Source organism: Delphinus delphis, chromosome 19 (genome assembly GCF_949987515.2).
Source record: "Delphinus delphis chromosome 19, mDelDel1.2, whole genome shotgun sequence".
NCBI lineage: Eukaryota > Metazoa > Chordata > Mammalia > Artiodactyla > Delphinidae > Delphinus > Delphinus delphis.
In genome coordinates, this window is record NC_082701.1 from 29763415 (window position 1) to 29780801 (window position 17387).

General features: G+C 42.6%; 1 long non-coding RNA gene across 1 annotated transcript in view; it reads left to right on the forward strand.

The window, feature by feature from the left end:
• LOC132415048 (uncharacterized) overlaps window positions 1–17387 on the forward strand; it is a 59745-nt gene that overhangs the window by 5600 nt on the left and 36758 nt on the right. Inside the window, exon 2 of the long non-coding RNA XR_009517074.1 lies at window positions 9730–9841. This is a non-coding gene — a long non-coding RNA (uncharacterized lncRNA). The remainder of the gene's footprint in view (window positions 1–9729; window positions 9842–17387) is intronic.

Genomic DNA, 17387 nt, shown 5'->3' on the forward strand with positions numbered 1-17387 from the left:
TGCAAGATAGGTATTTTCCCCCATTTTTTAAAGAAGCTGATCCTATGGAATTTGAACCCTAATCTATCTGGCTTCAAATCCCATTCATTCTCTTTCTTCTACACCATCAAAGAGGACAAATGCTTCTCTCCTCTCCTCTTCAAATATCCCAATCCCTTTTACAAGGAAACTCATCTGAACATCAGACTACCCAACAAAGCAAAATTCAAAGTGCCCAGAAACAAGAGGTGTAAGGGCTTAGCACTTCCATCCTGAAAACAACAATGGAAACTATAATATTTACGTGGTGTTTCCTGTGTTCTGGGAGCTGGTACAGACACTTTACATGCATTGCTTAATTTAATCCAACCTTCACAACAACCTTATGAGGAAGATACCAGTGGGTCTACATACCTTAACCACAGTTCCAAAATCCAAAAAGCTCTAAAAATTAAAAGTAAGCTTGACACAGCTCATATGGAACAATAACAAGTCAATAGTATTCAATAACTAAAATCTGGGGACTTCCCTGGTGGCGCAGTGGTTAAGAATCCGCCTGCCAATACAGGGGACACGGGTTTGAGCCCTGGTCTCGGAAGATCCCACATGCCGCGAAACAACTAAGCCCGTGTGCCACAACTACTGAGCCTGAGTGATACAGTACTGAAGCCGGTGCGCCCATGCTCTGCAACAAGAGAAGCCACACAGTGAGAAGCCCCCGCACCGCAATGAAGACCCAACACAACCAAAAATAAATAATAAATAATTTTATAAAAAATAAAATAACTAAAATCTGTAGGGTAAAAAATATTTGGGAGGATACAGGAATTGTATTTTCCTTCTTTATTTTCAAAAGCTACTAATAGTACTCTCATTGAGTATCTTTTAATTTCCAGTCCTTCCCATGTGGGCTAGTCTCAGTAGTATTTGTCTAATCAATATGTTATATGTCATAATCAGTTACAGTACCATTGAGGATGTCTCTCTTCTGCACAATTAAAAAAAATTTTTTTTATTTTTATTTTTGGCTGCATTGGGTCGTCGTTGCTGCGTGTGGGCTTTCTGTAGTCGTGGCGAGCGGGGGCTACTCTTCATTCCGGTGCACGGGCTTCGCATTGCGGTGGCTTCTCTTGTTGCGGAGCACGGGCTCTAGGTGCGCAGGCTTCAGTAATTGTGGCGCTCGGGCTCAGTAGTTGTGGCTCACAGGCTCTAGAGCACAGGCTCAGTAGTTGTGGCACAGGGGCTTAGTTGCTTCCTGGCATGTGGGATCTTCCCGGGCCAGGGATCAAACCCGTGTCCCCTGCATTGGCAGGCGGATTCTTAACCACTCTGCCACCGGGGAAGTTCCCTGCACAATTTTTAAATTGATGTAATAAACCATAGAAGATTTTCTTATGCTCCACTTTCAAAAAACAAAAAATTTGACATAGCTCATTTGATGGCAAACTTCAGCTGACATGAGGTCATCCATAGGCTTTATTAATCTCATCTAGTATGTTCATATGTTTCTTAGAGGAATATTAATGTTCGGAAGAGCTCATACTCCCTAGTGTTTTATGTAATATGCAGTATATGCACTGAAAGTTTCTAGAATCTAAAACACATCTATGCCAGCGTTTCAAATATGGGATTGAGGACTACATTATTATCCCTACTTTACAGATAAGTAACTTAGGTTCAGAGAGGTTAAGTAACTTGCCCAAAGTGACACAGCTAGTAAATAGTAGAACTACAATTAGAAATATGTCTGAATCTGTGAAAAAAAATATTTGGAACACATGTGACAGACTAAGGGCTAATTCTTCTGAAGGCAAAAATAGGAAGTGACAATTCACAGTAGAGGAAAAAGAAATAACTTGTAAAGATGTGAAAAAATATTCAGCTATAGTTATAACAAGAAAAAAAGTAAATTAAAATTACAATGAGGTACTATTTTTATCTTATCAGATTGGAAAGTAGTAAAAAGCTCAATAACACTGTGTTGGAGAAGATGTGACAGAACAGCCACTCATATGTTGTTTGCAGTAAAGGTAAATTGGGACAGTTTCTATGAAGGGCAATTTGACAACCTCTCTCAAAATATACTCAGAAATTTCACTTGTAGGAATTTGTCTTTAAGATAGACTCACGCATGTGCACAAAGATGATATTAAAAGATATTGTAATATTGTTAGTATTAGCAAAAACTCTGACTCTCTGGGAAATGTAACTTTGCAGTTGATTAAAGCCCAGAAATTTTTTTTTTTTTTTTTTTTTTTTTGCGGTACACGGGCCTCTCACTGTTGTGGCCTCTCCCGTTGCGGAGCATAGGCTCCCGACGCGCAGGCTCAGCGGCCATGGCTCACGGGCCCAGCCGCTCCGCGGCATGTGGGATCTTTCCAGACCGGGGCACGAACCCGCGTCCCCTCCATCGGCAGGTGGACTCTCAACCACTGCGCCACCAGGGAAGCCCTAAAGCCCGGAAATTTTACAACGCTCTAAAACTGATAATGGGGGATGATTATTTTTTTCTGTTCAATAGAAGAGAACCTCAAATGTTATTATTTTCACCCTATAGGACATTAGCCAGTTATCTACCAAAATTAGCAAAGTTATTTCAGAATTTCTTTTTATCCACTGACTTTATGATTTTCAACTTGCATATTATGTTTTGAACTCACTTGTCATCCTGGTGGTTTCTTCATTAATGAGTTAAATAAAACTTTAATATACAGTTTCTGTGCATTTATATTGGAAGTATGATTTTCATCTTTTAAAACTAATGCTTTGAAATAACCTAAATCCATCCATAAAGGACTGGTTGAATACATTACAATGCCTCTGCATGAAGGAATACTCTGCAGCCTTTAAAAAGAGGCAGGTTTATACATAGCTACTCCATGGGGGCAAGGATCTTTGTTTGGTTCCCCAATGAACCTAAGCACCTAGAATAGTACCCGGGCACATAGGGTTCTCAGTTTGCTTCTGGCTGTGATAACAAACAATTCCAAAATATCAGTGGTTAACCCACACATACACACAAAACACATTTATTTTTTTCTCATGGATATGTCAGGTAGCTATGGTGGCACTGCTCCAGGCTGAGGGTCACAGGCTGGGTTGAGGTTGTCTTCTAGTGTCTTCTTGTTTAGGGACCACGGATGTATAAGTACATGGTAACATACAATGCCTCTTAAAGCCTCTACTTTGAGTGACACATTGTCACTTAGGCCTGCAATCCACTGGTCAAAGAAAATCATATGGGCAAGGGCTTCCCTGGTGGCGCAGTGGTTGAGAGTCCACCTGCCGATGCAGGGTACACGGGTTCGTGCCCCGGTCCGGGAGGATCCCACATGCCGCGGAGCGGCTGGGCCTGTGAGCCATGGCCGCTGAGCCTGCGCATCCGGAGGCTGTGCTCTGCAACGGGAGAGGCCACAACAGTGAGAGGCCCACGTACCGCAAAAAAAAAAGAAAATCATATGGCCAAGTCCAAAGTCAAGAGAGAAGAGAAGTATACTTCACCTTCTTTACAGAAAGAGCCTCAAAAGTCACATGGCAGAGAGCAGGATGTATAACCCTCTTATGAGGAGTGGAGAACAATATTTCAATCTAGCATAATGCTTAATAAATATGTTAAATGGATGAATTGAATGAACAAACTCCAAGAATTCAGGGGGAGAAAAAGGCATGGGGCAGAACTATGGTACAAAAAAAAGGCTCAAGAAGCTGGTACCTGTGGCTGCTGCTGGGAGAAGGACTGGGAGCCTGGGGGTGAGGAATGGGAGGGAGGCTTACCATTTAGTATCATGTGTATGTATTACCTATTAAAAAATAAAGTTAACTTCTCTACGGAGGACATAAAAAGAACAATCCAACACAGTCTGACTGTAGAGTCCAAACACTAAAACCCTACGCTATGATATCTTTGGGAGAAAGCCATGGATCAGAAGACTTCCTTTTGTTCTTAATTCATGGCAGACAAACCGTGCATGGCATCTCCTTTGTTTCAAGTTCCTGCAGACTCGCCTATAGCACCACACCAATTACAACAAAATTCCATCTCAGCCAATTTTTAAATGTTCCAGAACCATGATTTTCAAACCCAGTGGAAAGCTTCAGGAATGGAAGTCTCTGAAGAGAGAGGGGTGAAGCTAGTTCATCCTGATCCTTTCAACCAAATTAGCTCTGCTTTTAACTGTTTTGCTTCTGAGTTTAAATAAAACCCTTCTCCTAATAGTAAAATGAGATGATGACTATAGCTCTCTCATACTCACTTTGTGGTTCTGTGTGGAGCAGTACAGTCCTTAGGCGCCCTCAGAGCTTCAGGTAAAGTTCCCCTCCAGCAGTAACAATAAGGAGAATCAAAATGTGATGGAAGAGGGCTTCCCTGGTGGCGCAGTGGTTGAGAGTCCGCCTGCCGATGCAGAGGACGTGGGTTCGTGCCCCGGTCCGGGAAGATCCCATATGCCGCGGAGCGGCTGGGCCCGTGAGCCATGGCCGCTGAGCCTGCGCGTCCGGAGCCTGTGCTCAGCAACAGGAGAGGCCGCAACAGTGAGAGGCCCACGTACCGCAAAAAAAAAAAAAAAAAAAAAAAAAAAATGTGATGGAAGAGATTGGACATCTACACAAAAGACTCCCTTCGTCAGCAAATGGGTAGATAGAGATTTAGGAGTGTCCATATTCAATTAGGGATTAGGGCATACTTTCTAAGTAAGAACGATTGTATACGTATTGCTATTGTACCCAAAGCTGTAAAATATTCTAGTCTCTGAGTGAATGCATTGTGTTATATATTGTCTGAAGAATAGCCTCCTTCATTACTGAGATATCCCAGCAAAGAATGGGAATTCCACGACTGGAGGGTTGACAGTGGCATCTCACTCAATGGTTTCCTCTCAGCAGAGCCTGGGGAAACTTGCAGTTTAATGTGCCCTGTTTAATGGATTTACAGATTGTATTATACTACGGTGTTCAGTTTTCACTAAGTTAACCCTCATAAAATGCACAAGAGCATCCCGAGTTTCCTGCAAAGAAACAGCAAATTAAAGATAATGCTAATAATTAAAGCCCAAGCCAGCAAGAAAGTGGTGGGGTTGACATTTCTCTTACCCTTAATATAAGCTGTCAGCCACATTACTCAGTAAAAAGCAATAACCTTCTTGTCAGATCTGACAAGAAGATACCAAAAAAATTCAAAATTATCCACAGATGATTTGAAAAAATGGATTTATTTTTGTTGTTGTTGTTGCTGTTAGGAACGCATAACCAGAAATGTTTGGAGACCCCTGGTTTGAAAAAATGACCCCTGAAGAGCAAGAATTCGTCAGTGACTCTCCAATGTGATTCAGACAGAAGGTGCCCAGCCAGAATCTGGGATATTTTATTCTGCTAATGGGTCACCCCTACAGAGAGGCTGAATGAATCCAGCTACTGTAGCTTGATGATACCGTCTTGTAAGATCACCTAACTCATTTCTCAATTATATTCTTTTTATTTTTTGGCCACACCAAGCGTCATGTGGGGTCTTAGTTCCCTGACCAGGGATCAAACCCACTCCCCCTGCATTGGAAGTGCGGAGTCTTAACCACCGAACCACCAGGGAAGTCCCCTTAATTATATGCTTGATTTTCAAGTATAATTTATGGTTCTGATGTGGCTCCACATGTTGTCTTTCTTACAGATGTTCGAGAACGTACCATACAGTGTCAATGCCTGGTCATTGCATTATTCCAATATTGGACTCTTGTGAGCTTGGTTAATGTGGGTCCAACCCCGAGAGGCTGCTCACCTCTAAGTGTTATGACAAAATGAATTCCTGGATTGGTCAGAGTGATGCCCAGACCCTAGAAGACAGGGACCCTCAGTTTCCCCAGATGACTTCATCTCAGTACTCTCTCCTAGCAGTGCTATAACCTAAATTCTTTTACCGAAGACCCTGAAAAGTGATACATATAGGAACCTGGGCCTTGTTTCTAAAAGAAGGGAGTTTCTAGCTCTGAATTGTATTCATTCTGTAGCACATCTAATGCTCTTCTTGCCCAACAGCTTTTTCTTCTGTGCTCTCAGTTTTTGAACAGTGTTAATTCACTAACTTGAAAGCTGATTGTTGCTTTGGTCTGCCAGGCACCAGGGCCCAGGCTCCCAACAAAGGCTCTTCAGACAACACAATAGCCAAGATAAACTGACCCGCAGAGCTGAGTTTACATAGGCTCCAAACTGCCTCTCTGCTCTCCTGGCCTGCTGCTGCAGCAGACTGCTAGATGATCGCACAGCCGGCCTCCGAAGCATTCTCCCTCCCGGACTCTTCCTTCTTTGAATAAAACTGACATAGATCCATTTCCTTTAGTCAAATGACAATATCATCAGCTGTCTCAGCAGCTTGGCTGACCAGACTTTTATTTTTGCCTCACTGCCTGATGGCAATATTCCAACTCCAGCAATTTCTAGGAGTGAAGAGCGGCCTATGCAGGAAAGGTAGGGTGGGCCCCATGGAACTGGGCTGACTTTAGATCAATTAGGACTGCCTGCGTTCTCAGCCTTCGTTGCATATTAGAGTCACCTGGAGAGCTTTTCAAACATAGCAATGCCTGTGCTGAACTCCTAGCAATTGTGATTTAATTAGTCTGGGGTGGAACCTGGGCGTGGATGCCTTTAAAAGCCCCCCAGGTGATAAGTGCAGTCAGTGGTGAAGACCACAGACTTGGGATCTTATCCTCCAAGGGAGGATTTGAGGCTGATACAATTCTTTTCTAAGCTAAAGCTAGAAAAAAAGCTTCTAGTCTAAAGCTCCCTCCATCATCTCCACAAATTCCATTTTGCAATTAGCTCACAGAGATATTTGCAAAACGCTGCACAAGTAAACATGTGTTAATGATACAATGCCACACTCCACAGGTTCCAAGACATTTTCTCATATATTCTTTCCTTTGACTCAAAATAACCCAGTGAGGTAAACAGGACAGGTATTATTATCCACAATTTTCTGGTAAGGAAATTGGTATCCTGAGCCAACTGAGGACACAGACTTCTGGTTTTTGTTCAGCACTTTTTTTTTTTTTTTTTGGCTGCATTGGGTCTTCGTTGCTGCACTCAGGCTTTCTCTAGTTGTGGCGAGCGGGGACTATTCGTCATTGCGGTGCGCGGCCTTCTAATTGTGGTGGCTTCTTTGTTGCAGAGCACGGGCTCTAGGCACACAGGCTTCAGTAGTTGTGGCATGCAGGCTCAGTAGCTGTGGCGCACGGGCTTAGTTGCTCTGCAGCGTGTGGGATCTTCCCAGACCAGGGCTTAGAACCGTGTCCCCTGCATTGGCAGGCGGATTCTTAACCACTGCGCCACCAGGGAAGCCTCTGTTTAGCACTTTTTAAATTACGTAATATATACTCTACAGTGACATGCATAACCTCAGCTGTCACATATAGGGAGGAAATATTGCACAGGAGTTAAAAGCAAAGTTGTAAAATCAGATGTAAAAATTTGAGTTTTAGTTTTCTCACGTATTAGTTTTATGATATTGGGCAGATATATAATCTCTCTGAGACTCAATTTTCCTCTATTGGATATTGTCCTGGAATACCACCTTCAAAGGGGGTATCAGTGAGATATAATTGTTGATATTCTCATTATATCATCATGACACATTTACCTACTTGTGAGGATAGAAATAATTTCCAAGAATTATTTAAAGTCGGGACTTCCCCGGTGGCGCAGTGGTTAAGAATCCTCCTGCCAATGCAGGGGACATGGGTTCAAACCCTGGTCCGGGAAGATCCCACATGCCATGGAGCAACTAAGCCCATGAGCCACAACTACTGAGCCTGCACTCTAGAGCCCGTGAGCCACAACTACTGAGCCCACATGCCACAACTACTGAAGCCCACGTGCCTAGAGCCCATGCTCCACAGCAAGAGAAGCCACCGCAATGAGAAGTCCACACACCGCAGCAAAGAATAGCCCCTGCTTGCTGCAACTCTGAGAGCCCGTGCGCAGCAACAAAGACCCAACACAGCCAAAAATAAATAAATAAATAATTTTTTAAAAAAAGAATTATTTAAAGTAGTTGACCTCCTTTATTCAAAGTTCTCTGCAGTATCAATCTTTGGCTTTCTTACCTGATACTCTGCAGAAAATGAGGGGCTTGATTGGTACTTGATAGTGGCATTTCTCACTACAGTCATCAAATGATTCCTTTTAAATCGGAAATCAGAATTCTAGCAAATCCACCATTTAAAATTTTTCTTTGTTTATTTTACCAAGGCAGGGCTTGATCAGGTGCTTTTTAAAAAAAATTTTTTGGCCATACCACATTGTATGTGGGATCTTAATTCCCTGACCAGGGATTGAACCCGTGCCCCCTACAGTGGAAGCGCAGAGCCTTAACCACTGGACCCACTGGATCGCCAGGGGAGTCCCCAGGTGCTTTTAAAAAAATTAATAGACCTAATTTTTAGAGCAGTTTTAGATTTACAGAAAAATGAAGCAGAGGACAGAGTTCCCATATAATCCTTCCCCTGCACACAGTTTACCCTACTATTAAAAATTTTTATTAGTATGGTACATTTGTTATAATTAATGAACCCATGTTGACACTTTATTATTAATTAAAGTTTATAGTTATTCAGGTTTCCTTAATTTTTACCTAGTGCCCTTTTTCTGTTCCAGAATCTCATTCAGGTACCACCTTATCTTTAGTTGTCAGGTCTCCGAGCTCCTCTTGGCTACAACAGTTTCTCAGACTTCCCTTATTTTTAATGACCTTGACAGTTTTGGGCAGTCCTGGTCAGGTATTTGTAGGATGCCCCTCTATTGGAATTTGTCTGATGTTTTTCTCATGATTAGACTGGGGTCATGAGGTTTGGGGAGGAGGATCACAGGCGTAAAGTGCCATTTTCATCACCCATGTCAAAGGTACATACTATCATTATGATTCATTGTTGTTGACCTCTGTCACCTGGCTGAGGTCGTGTTTGTCAGGTTTCTCCACTGCAGTTACTCCACACTCCCCTTTCTTTGGCAGCAAATTAGCATGTACAAACTACACTATGGGAATTAAGCTCCCCTCCTTTAGAGTGGCATATCTACGTGGTTTATTTGGAATTCTTCCGCACAGAAGATTGATCAAATGCTTTTGTTCATAAACCTCTTGCTGTCGTCACCCACCAAGTCATGACAATTAACCTACTTGGTAGTGGCCATAGCCCTGTGTGTTCCAGAATAGAACCATAATGGGGTCTAGGGAGACCTCTTGTGGCTAAATAAGGGCATAACCAGTCAGCTACAGGTTCTCACTATGCCACCAACATCCCTCCAGTTGTCCGGTGGTTCTCAATCAAGAGTGATTTTGGCCCCCAGCCCCAGGGAACATTTGGCAATATCTGGAGATGTCTTTGGTTGTCACACTTTTGGGGGGTGATGCTACTGACATCTAGTATGAAGAGGGCAGGGATTCTGCTAAGCATCCTACAATGCACAGGACACATACAACAAAGAATTATCTGAGCTGACATATCAATAATGCTGAGGTTGAGAAGCCCTGTGGCCAACAGCTGTATACAGGTGTATAAAGGTGACAGCTATGCTCAAAGGAATATTGTTATAACAGGGACGGGGGGAAGACCCTTTTTTGTGGGAAAAGTAAAAGAACAAATTCTTCAATAAAATATGCAGCTCAACACTACTGATCACAACAGAGATAGAAGAAATGGTGAAGTGACTTCTAGACATGTGCAGTTTCTTCTCTTTTCTTTCTTTTTTTTTTTTTTTGGAAATGTGCAGTTTCTTTTTGGGCCAATGTTGTGCACATGGACCTGAGTGGCAAGAGCTCGTGCTACGGAGCTCAACAGAAGCAAATGGAAACAGGGAGCTGTTCTGAGCAGAAGAGGTACAGGTAAGAAAGAAATTAGACTGGGGCCAGTGTTTTGAGAAGGGGATTATGTGATAAAATTGTTCATTTCAGATAATTGTTTTAAAACTAAGAACAGTCTTGAGGGAAAAAATTTTAGCCAGTCCAATTGAACAACCACAATCCACAAATACTTTCAATTGTATTTCCTATACATATGTATTTTTATGCTGTGGCAACTGATGAATATGACCATCCATATTCTGCTTTTTTCACGGAGTATTTTATCTGAAATTTTTTTCATATTCCTAGAGTCTCTATTATCTTTTTTAATGTCTCTATGATATTCCATAACATAATTGCAACATACTACAGCCATTCTTCTATTGTTAGACAATAACATTGTGTCAATTTTTCCCTTTTCTAACACTGCAACATAATGTTTTTCTACAGTTAAAGTGTTTCCTTAGGTTTCCTTTCTAGGAGTCAGATTCTAGGGTCAAAAAGTATGAACAGTATGGCAACGTAGCAGAGCGGATAGGAACACAGAATTTGAAATTACACAACCTGGGTACAAAATTCACTCCTGCCCATTACCACCTACATGACTTGAATGATTTGCTTTAAGCTCCCAGATCCTCTGGGGACTGATATGATCCTGTATCTTTTTCCATCCCCTCACTTTCAGTCTGTATGTGTCCCTAGGTCTGAAGTGGGTCTCTTGTAGACAGCATATATATGGGTCTTGTTTTTGTATCTATTCAGCGAGGCTGTGTCTTTTGGTTGGAGTGTTTAATCCATTCACATTTAAGGTAATTATCAATATGTATGTTCCTATTACCATTTTCTCTAATTGTTATGGGTTTGTTTTTGTAGGTCCTTTTCTTCTCTTGTGTTTCTCACTTAGAGAAGTTCCTTTAGCATTTGTTGTAGAGCTGGTTTGGTGGTCCTGAATTCTCTTAGCTTTTGCTTGTCTGTAAAGCTTTTGATTTCTCTGTGGAATCTGAATGAGATCCTTGCCGGGTAGAGTAATCATGGTTGTAGGTTCTTCCCTTTCATCACTTTAAATATATCATGCCACTCCCTTCTGGCTTGAAGAGTTTCTACTGAGAAATCAGCTGTTAACCTTATGGGAGTTCCCTTGTATGTTATTTGTTGTTTTTCCCTTGTTGCTTTCAATCATTTTTCTTTGTCTTTAATTTTTGTCAATTTGATTACTATGTGTCTCGGCATGTTTCTCATTGGGTTTATCCTGCCTTGGACTCTCTGTGATTCCTGGACTTGGGTGGCCATTTCCTTTCCCATGTTAGGGAAGTTTTCGACTATTATCTCTTCAAATATTTTCTCGGGTCCTTTCTCTCCTTCTGGGACCGCTATAATGCGAATGTTTTTGTGTTTAATGTTGTCCCAGAGGTCTCTTAGGCTGTCTTCATTTCTTTTCATTCTTGTTTCTTTTTCTGTTCCATGGCAGTGAATTCCACCATTCTGTCTTCCAGTTCACTTATGCGTTCTTCTGCCTCAGTTATTCTGCTATTGTTTCCTTCTAGTGTATTTTTCATTTCAGTTATTTTATTGTTCATCTCTGTTTGTTTGTTCTTTAATTCTTCTAGATCTTTGTTAAACATTTCTTGCATCTTCTCAATCTTTGCCTCCATTCTTTTTCTGAGGTCCTGGATCATCTTCACTATCATTATTCTGAATTCTTTTTCTGGAAGATTGCCTATCTCCATTTAGTTGTTTTTCTGGAGTTTTATCATGTTCCTTCATCTGGTACGTAGCCCTCTGCCTTTTCATCTTGTCTTTCTGTGAATGTGGTTTTTGTTCCACAGGCTGCAGGATTGTAGTTCTTCTTGCTTCTGCTGTCTGCCCTCTGATGGATGAAGCTATCTAAGAGGCTTGTGCAAGTTTCCTGATGGGAGGGACTGGTGGTGGGTAGAGCTGGCTGTTGCTCTGGTGGGTAGAGCTCAGTAAAACTTTAACCTACTTGTCTGCTGATGGATGGGGCTGGGTTCCCTCCCTGTTGGTTATTTGGCCTGAGGTGACCCAGCACTGGAGCCTACCCGGCTCTTTGGTGGGGTTAATGGTGGACTCTGAGAGGGCTCACATCAAGGAGTACTTCCCAGAACTTCTGCTGCCAGTGTCCTTGTCCCCATGGTGAGCCACAGCCACCCCCCACCTGTGCAGGAGACCCTCCAACACTAGCAGATAGGTCTAGTACAGTCTCCTATGGGGTCACTGCTCCTTCCCCTGGGTCTCGATGCACACACTACTTTGTGTGTGCCCTCCAAGAGTGGAGTCTCTGTTTCCCCCAGTCCTGTCAAAGTCCTGCAATCAAATCCCGCTAGCCTTCAAAGTCTGATTCTCTAGGAATTCTTCCTCCCATTGCCGGACCCCTGGGTTGGGAAGCCTGACATGGGGCTCAGAACCTTCACTTCAGTGGGTGGACTTCTTTGGTATACGTGTTCTCCAGTTTGTGAGTCACTCGCCCAGCAGTTATGGGGTTTGATTTTATTGTGATTGCGCCCCTTCTACCATCTCACTGAGGCTTCTCCTTTGTCTTTACATGTGGGGTATCTTTTTTGTGAGTTCCAGTGTCTTCCTGTCAATGATTGTTCAGCAGTTGTGATTCCAGTGCTCTTGTAAGAGGGAGTGATCACACCTCCATCTACTCTGCCATCTTGAACCAACCTCCTCTTTGCTTGGTTGGTAGTTCTATTTTTTATTTATTTTTATTTTTTTATTTTTGGCCTCAATGCATGGCTTGCGGGATCTTAGTTCCCTGACCAGAGATTGAACCCAGGCCCCAGCAGTGAAAGCACCAAGCTCTAACCCATGGACCACCAGGGAATTCCCATATTTTTAATTTTTTGAGGAATCTCCATACTGTTTTCCATAGTGGATGCACAAATTTTCATTCCCACCAACAGTGCATGAGGGTCCTCTTTTCTTCACATCTGTTGCCAACACTTATTATTTGTTGTCTTTTTGATAATAGCCATTCTGACAGGTATGAGGTCATGTCTCATTGTGGTTTTGATTTGCATTTCCCTGACAATTAGTGACGTTGAGCAAAGAAGCTCATGCATCTGTTGGCTGTCTGTATGTCTTCTTTAGAAAAATAACTCTTCAGATCCTCTGCCCTTTTTTTTTTTTTTTTTTTTTTTTTGCAGTATGAGGGCCTCTCAGTGTTGTGGCCTCTCCCGTTGCGGAGCACAGGCTCCGGACGCGCAGGCTCAGCAGCCATGGCTCACGGGCCCAGCCGCTCTGCGGCATGTGGGATCTTGCCGGACCAGGGCACGAACCCGTGTCCCCTGCATTGGCAGGCGGACCCTCAACCACTGCACCACCAGGGAAGCCCTCTCTGCCCATTTTTTAATCAGGTTGTTTATTTTTTTGATATTGAGTTGTGTGAGTTCTTTGTATATTTTGGATCTTAACCCCTTATATAATTTGCAAATATCTTCTCACATTCAGTAAGTAACATTTTTGTTTTGTTGATAGTTTCCTTTGCTGTGCAAAAGCTTTTTAGTTTGATGTCATCCCATTTGATTATTGTTGCTTTTGTTTCCCTTGCTTAAGGAGGCATATCCAAAATTTTTTTCCTAAGACTGATGTCAAAGAGCATACTGCCTATCTTTTCTTCTAGAAGTTTTATGGTTTCGGGTCTTACATTTAAGGATTTAATCCTTTTCAAATTTATTTTTATACATGATGTGAGAGAAAGTTCAGTTTGATTCTTTTGCAGGTAGCTGTCACGTTTTCCCAACAACATTTATTGAAGAGGCTGTCTTTTCCCCATCTTTTCCCAATTCTTGCCTCCTTTGTCACATATTAATTGTCCGTTTAAGTGTGGGTTTATTTCTGAGCTCTCTATTCTGTTTCATTGATCTATGTGTCTATTTTTGTGCCAATACCATACTGTTTTAATTACCGTAGCTTTGTAATATAGTTTGTAATCAGGGCATGTGCTACTCCAGCTTTGTTCTTTCTCAAGATTGTTTTGGTTATTTAGGATCTTTTGTGTTTCCATAAAAATTTTAGAATTATTTGTTCTGGTTCTGTGAAAATGTCATTGGTATTTTGATAAGAATTTCACTGAATCTGTAGATTGTCTTGGGTAGTATGGTCATTTTAACAATATTAATTCTTCCAATCCATGAGCAGGGTATAACTTTTCATTTCTGTGTATGTGTTTTCTTCAATTTCTTTCATCAGTGTCTTACAGTTTTTTGAGTACAAGTCTTTTACCTCCTTAGTTAGATTTATTCCTAGGTATTTTATTCTTTTTGATGCAATTGTCAATGGGATTGTTTTCTTAATTTCTCTTTCTGATAGTTTGTTGTTAGTGTATAGGAACACAACAGATTTGTCTATATTAATTTTGTATTTTGAGCTTTACCAATTGATGAGTTCTAGTAGTTGTTTGGTGACATCTTTAGGATTTTCTATGTATAGTATTACATCATCTGCAAACAGTGACAGTGTTACTTTGTCCTTTGAAATTTGGATTTCTTTTATTTCTTTTTCTTGTCTGATTGCTGTGGCTAGGACTGCCAATAACATGTTAAATAAAAGTGGACATCCTTGTCTTATTCCTGATCTTAGAATGTTTTTTCAGCTTTTCACCACTGAGTATGATATTAGCTGTGGGCTTGTCACATATGGCCTTTATTATGTTGATGTATGTTACCTCTATACCCACATTTGTGGAGAGTTTTTATCATAAATGGAAGTTGAACTTTGTCAAAAGCTTGTTTTTGCATCTATTGAGATGATCTTTTATTCTTCAGTTGTTAATGTTGTGTATTACATTGATTGATTTTCACATATTGAATCATCCTTGCATCCCGGGAATAAATCTCATTTGATCATGGTGTGGGATCCTTTTAATGTACTGTTGAATTTGTCTTGCTAATATTTTGTTGAGGATTTTTGCATCTTTGTTCATCAGTGATACTGGCCTGTAATTTTTGTGTGTGTGTGTGATATCTTTGTCTAGTTTGGGTAACAGGGTGATGCCGGCCTCATAGAATGTGTCAGTCTGATAGGTGTGGCTGCCCCCAGTCCAGTTGCTTGCCAGGCCCTGCCTTGTGCAGAGGCTGCCAGCTGCTGGTGGGTGGGGCCAGATCCCAGGGTCTTTGGCTGCAGAGCCCTGGAGGTCCTAGAGCTAGTATTGGCCTGCTGGTAGGCAGGGCCAATTCTTGACATGGCTGGGTGTGGGGTATGGGGTGTCCTGAAGCTGTATCTGCCTGCTGGTGGGTTGGGCTGGATTCCAGGGTCACTGGCTGAGGGTCCCAAAATGTCCCAGAGCTGGCATTGGCCAACTGGTAGGTGTGGTCAGGGCCCAGGGGGTCCTAGGGCTGATGCTGGCTTGCTGGTGGCCTGGGTTCTGACATGGCAGGCTGTGGGGCTGAGGGTCCTGGGGCTGTTGTCCATCTGCTGGTGGGCAGGGCTGGGGCCCAGGTGTTCCCAGAGCTATTGCTGGCCGCTGGAGGGCAAAGCCAGCTCCTGGAGTCTCTGGTGGATCAGGCTGGGTCCCGGGGCAGCAGGACACTCAAGGAGTCCTAAGGCAGTCGGCCTGCTGGTGGGTGTGGCTATGTCCCCACCTGGCTAGATGCTTGGCCTGAGGCGTCCCAGTTATGGTGCCAACAGGCTGGTGGGTGGGGCCAGGTCACAGCACTAATAAGCCAGAGGAAGACTCCAAAATGGGGCTTGTCAGCACCAGTGGTAGAATGAGCTCCCAAAATGGCTGCCACCAGCATCTATGTCCCCAGGTTGAGCTCCAGTTGCCTCCTGCCTCTATAGGAGGCTCCAAGATCAGCAGGTGGGCCTGAATTGGGCTTCTTTCAAGTTACTGTTTCTGCCCTGGGTCTCAGAGCTTGTGAGACTTTGTGAGTAAGTTTTTGTTTGTTTGTTTGTTTGCGGTGCGCGGGCCTCTCACTGCTGTGGCCTCTCCCGTCGCGGAGCACAGGCTCCGGACGCGCAGGCTCAGCGGCCATGGCTCACGGGTCCCCCCGCTCCGCGGCACGTGGGATCCTCCCGGACCGGGGCACAAACCCGCGTCTCCCGCATCGGCAGGCAGACTCTCAACCACTGCACCACCAGGGAAGCCCCTGACTTAAGTTTTTAACTGGACCGCTTTGGCTGCTCTGTTGAGAAAAGACTGAAGAAGAGCAATGGAAGAAGCAGAGCAGGGAAGAAGCAGGGAAAGCTTTTGCAGTAATCCAGGAGAGGGATGGTTTGGCTTGGGTCAGGGTTGCGGCAATACAGGAAAAAGTCAGAAGGGATCTGATTTTGCATACATTTTGAAAGTAGATTTGACAGGGTTCTTTCATGGGATTGGGGTAGAAGAAAAAGAGAGTATCAAGAAGCATGGTTCCAGATTTTTTGCACAAACTTTCTGGTATAATTGATCACACAGAGAACCCGGCAGGAGTCAATCCTTCAAACCTCAAAATAGTAACGTAAAGTTTAGGAACTATTCCATGTGAAAACTTTTCTGTAATCGCCTTGAACCTACTTACACCTGTAATCAAAAAAATCATTTCTACTGGAGGAATTTAAGCCAGTTTACAATTATAACTGACAAAGAGTGGCTTTGTTTATGTCTCCTCCAAGGGCTCTAAATGCTTCACAAATCCCCCATGGCCAGTTGCTTCACCTCAACTACAAAGCCATTTCAAAAACAGAGAATTAAGAGGTGTGAAAGAGGCATGAGAATCTAGGTCAGGAAAGCTAACGCTGTCTCGTAAGAAAATAGGGCAAAGCTATCTGCAATGCTTAGTTAAGGTAAATAGAACTCTGTGTCTTACAAAACTGTTCAAAAATGACCTAAACAAGAAACAGCAGTACTCCTCTTATTTCCTACTGCAAGAGCAAAATTAAGGGAATTGCTTAGGGCATTCACAGAATGAAATGATCCTGGTCAATAAAAAGTTCAAGATTAATATTAAATATGCACAACACAGCTGTTGGGCTTTCTCAGAAAATTATCCAAAATGCTTATGAGCCAGTTTTCCTACATGACGACAGCAAAACCCCATGGATTTCTGTCTTTAGTGCCTTAATAAGGGGGTAAGATAAGTGCACACTACAATTTGTGTCACCTACTCTGAAAAAGGGGAATTCAGAAACTTTCAAGTGACAGGAAAAGTGTGAATAATCATCAGCAAGCCACACTAGACATGAAAGCATGAGGAAATGGCATCTTTTGCTGGCTTGTCCCGGTGCCCACATCTTCAAGTCAGCAGCCAGAACTGAGGGTGGAATTTGAGATTGCTACAGGTTCACCAGTGCAAAGCTGGTTTGCTCATTCACATGAGGATTAAATCCACAGACTTGGCCTCATCACCAGGTCCTAATTAACTGAACTAACTAGTCCTTTATGTCAGGGATTAGCAAAGTATGACTCATGGGCTAAATATTGCTTGGGTTTTCTGGGGGTTTTCTTGGGTTTTTTTTTTTTTTTTTGGATAGCCCACAAGCTAAGAATGGTTTCTACATTTTTAGATGGTTGAAAAAAATCAAAAGGAGAAGAATATTTTGTGAAATGGGAAAATTACATAAAATGCAAATTTCAGTGTTCATAAAT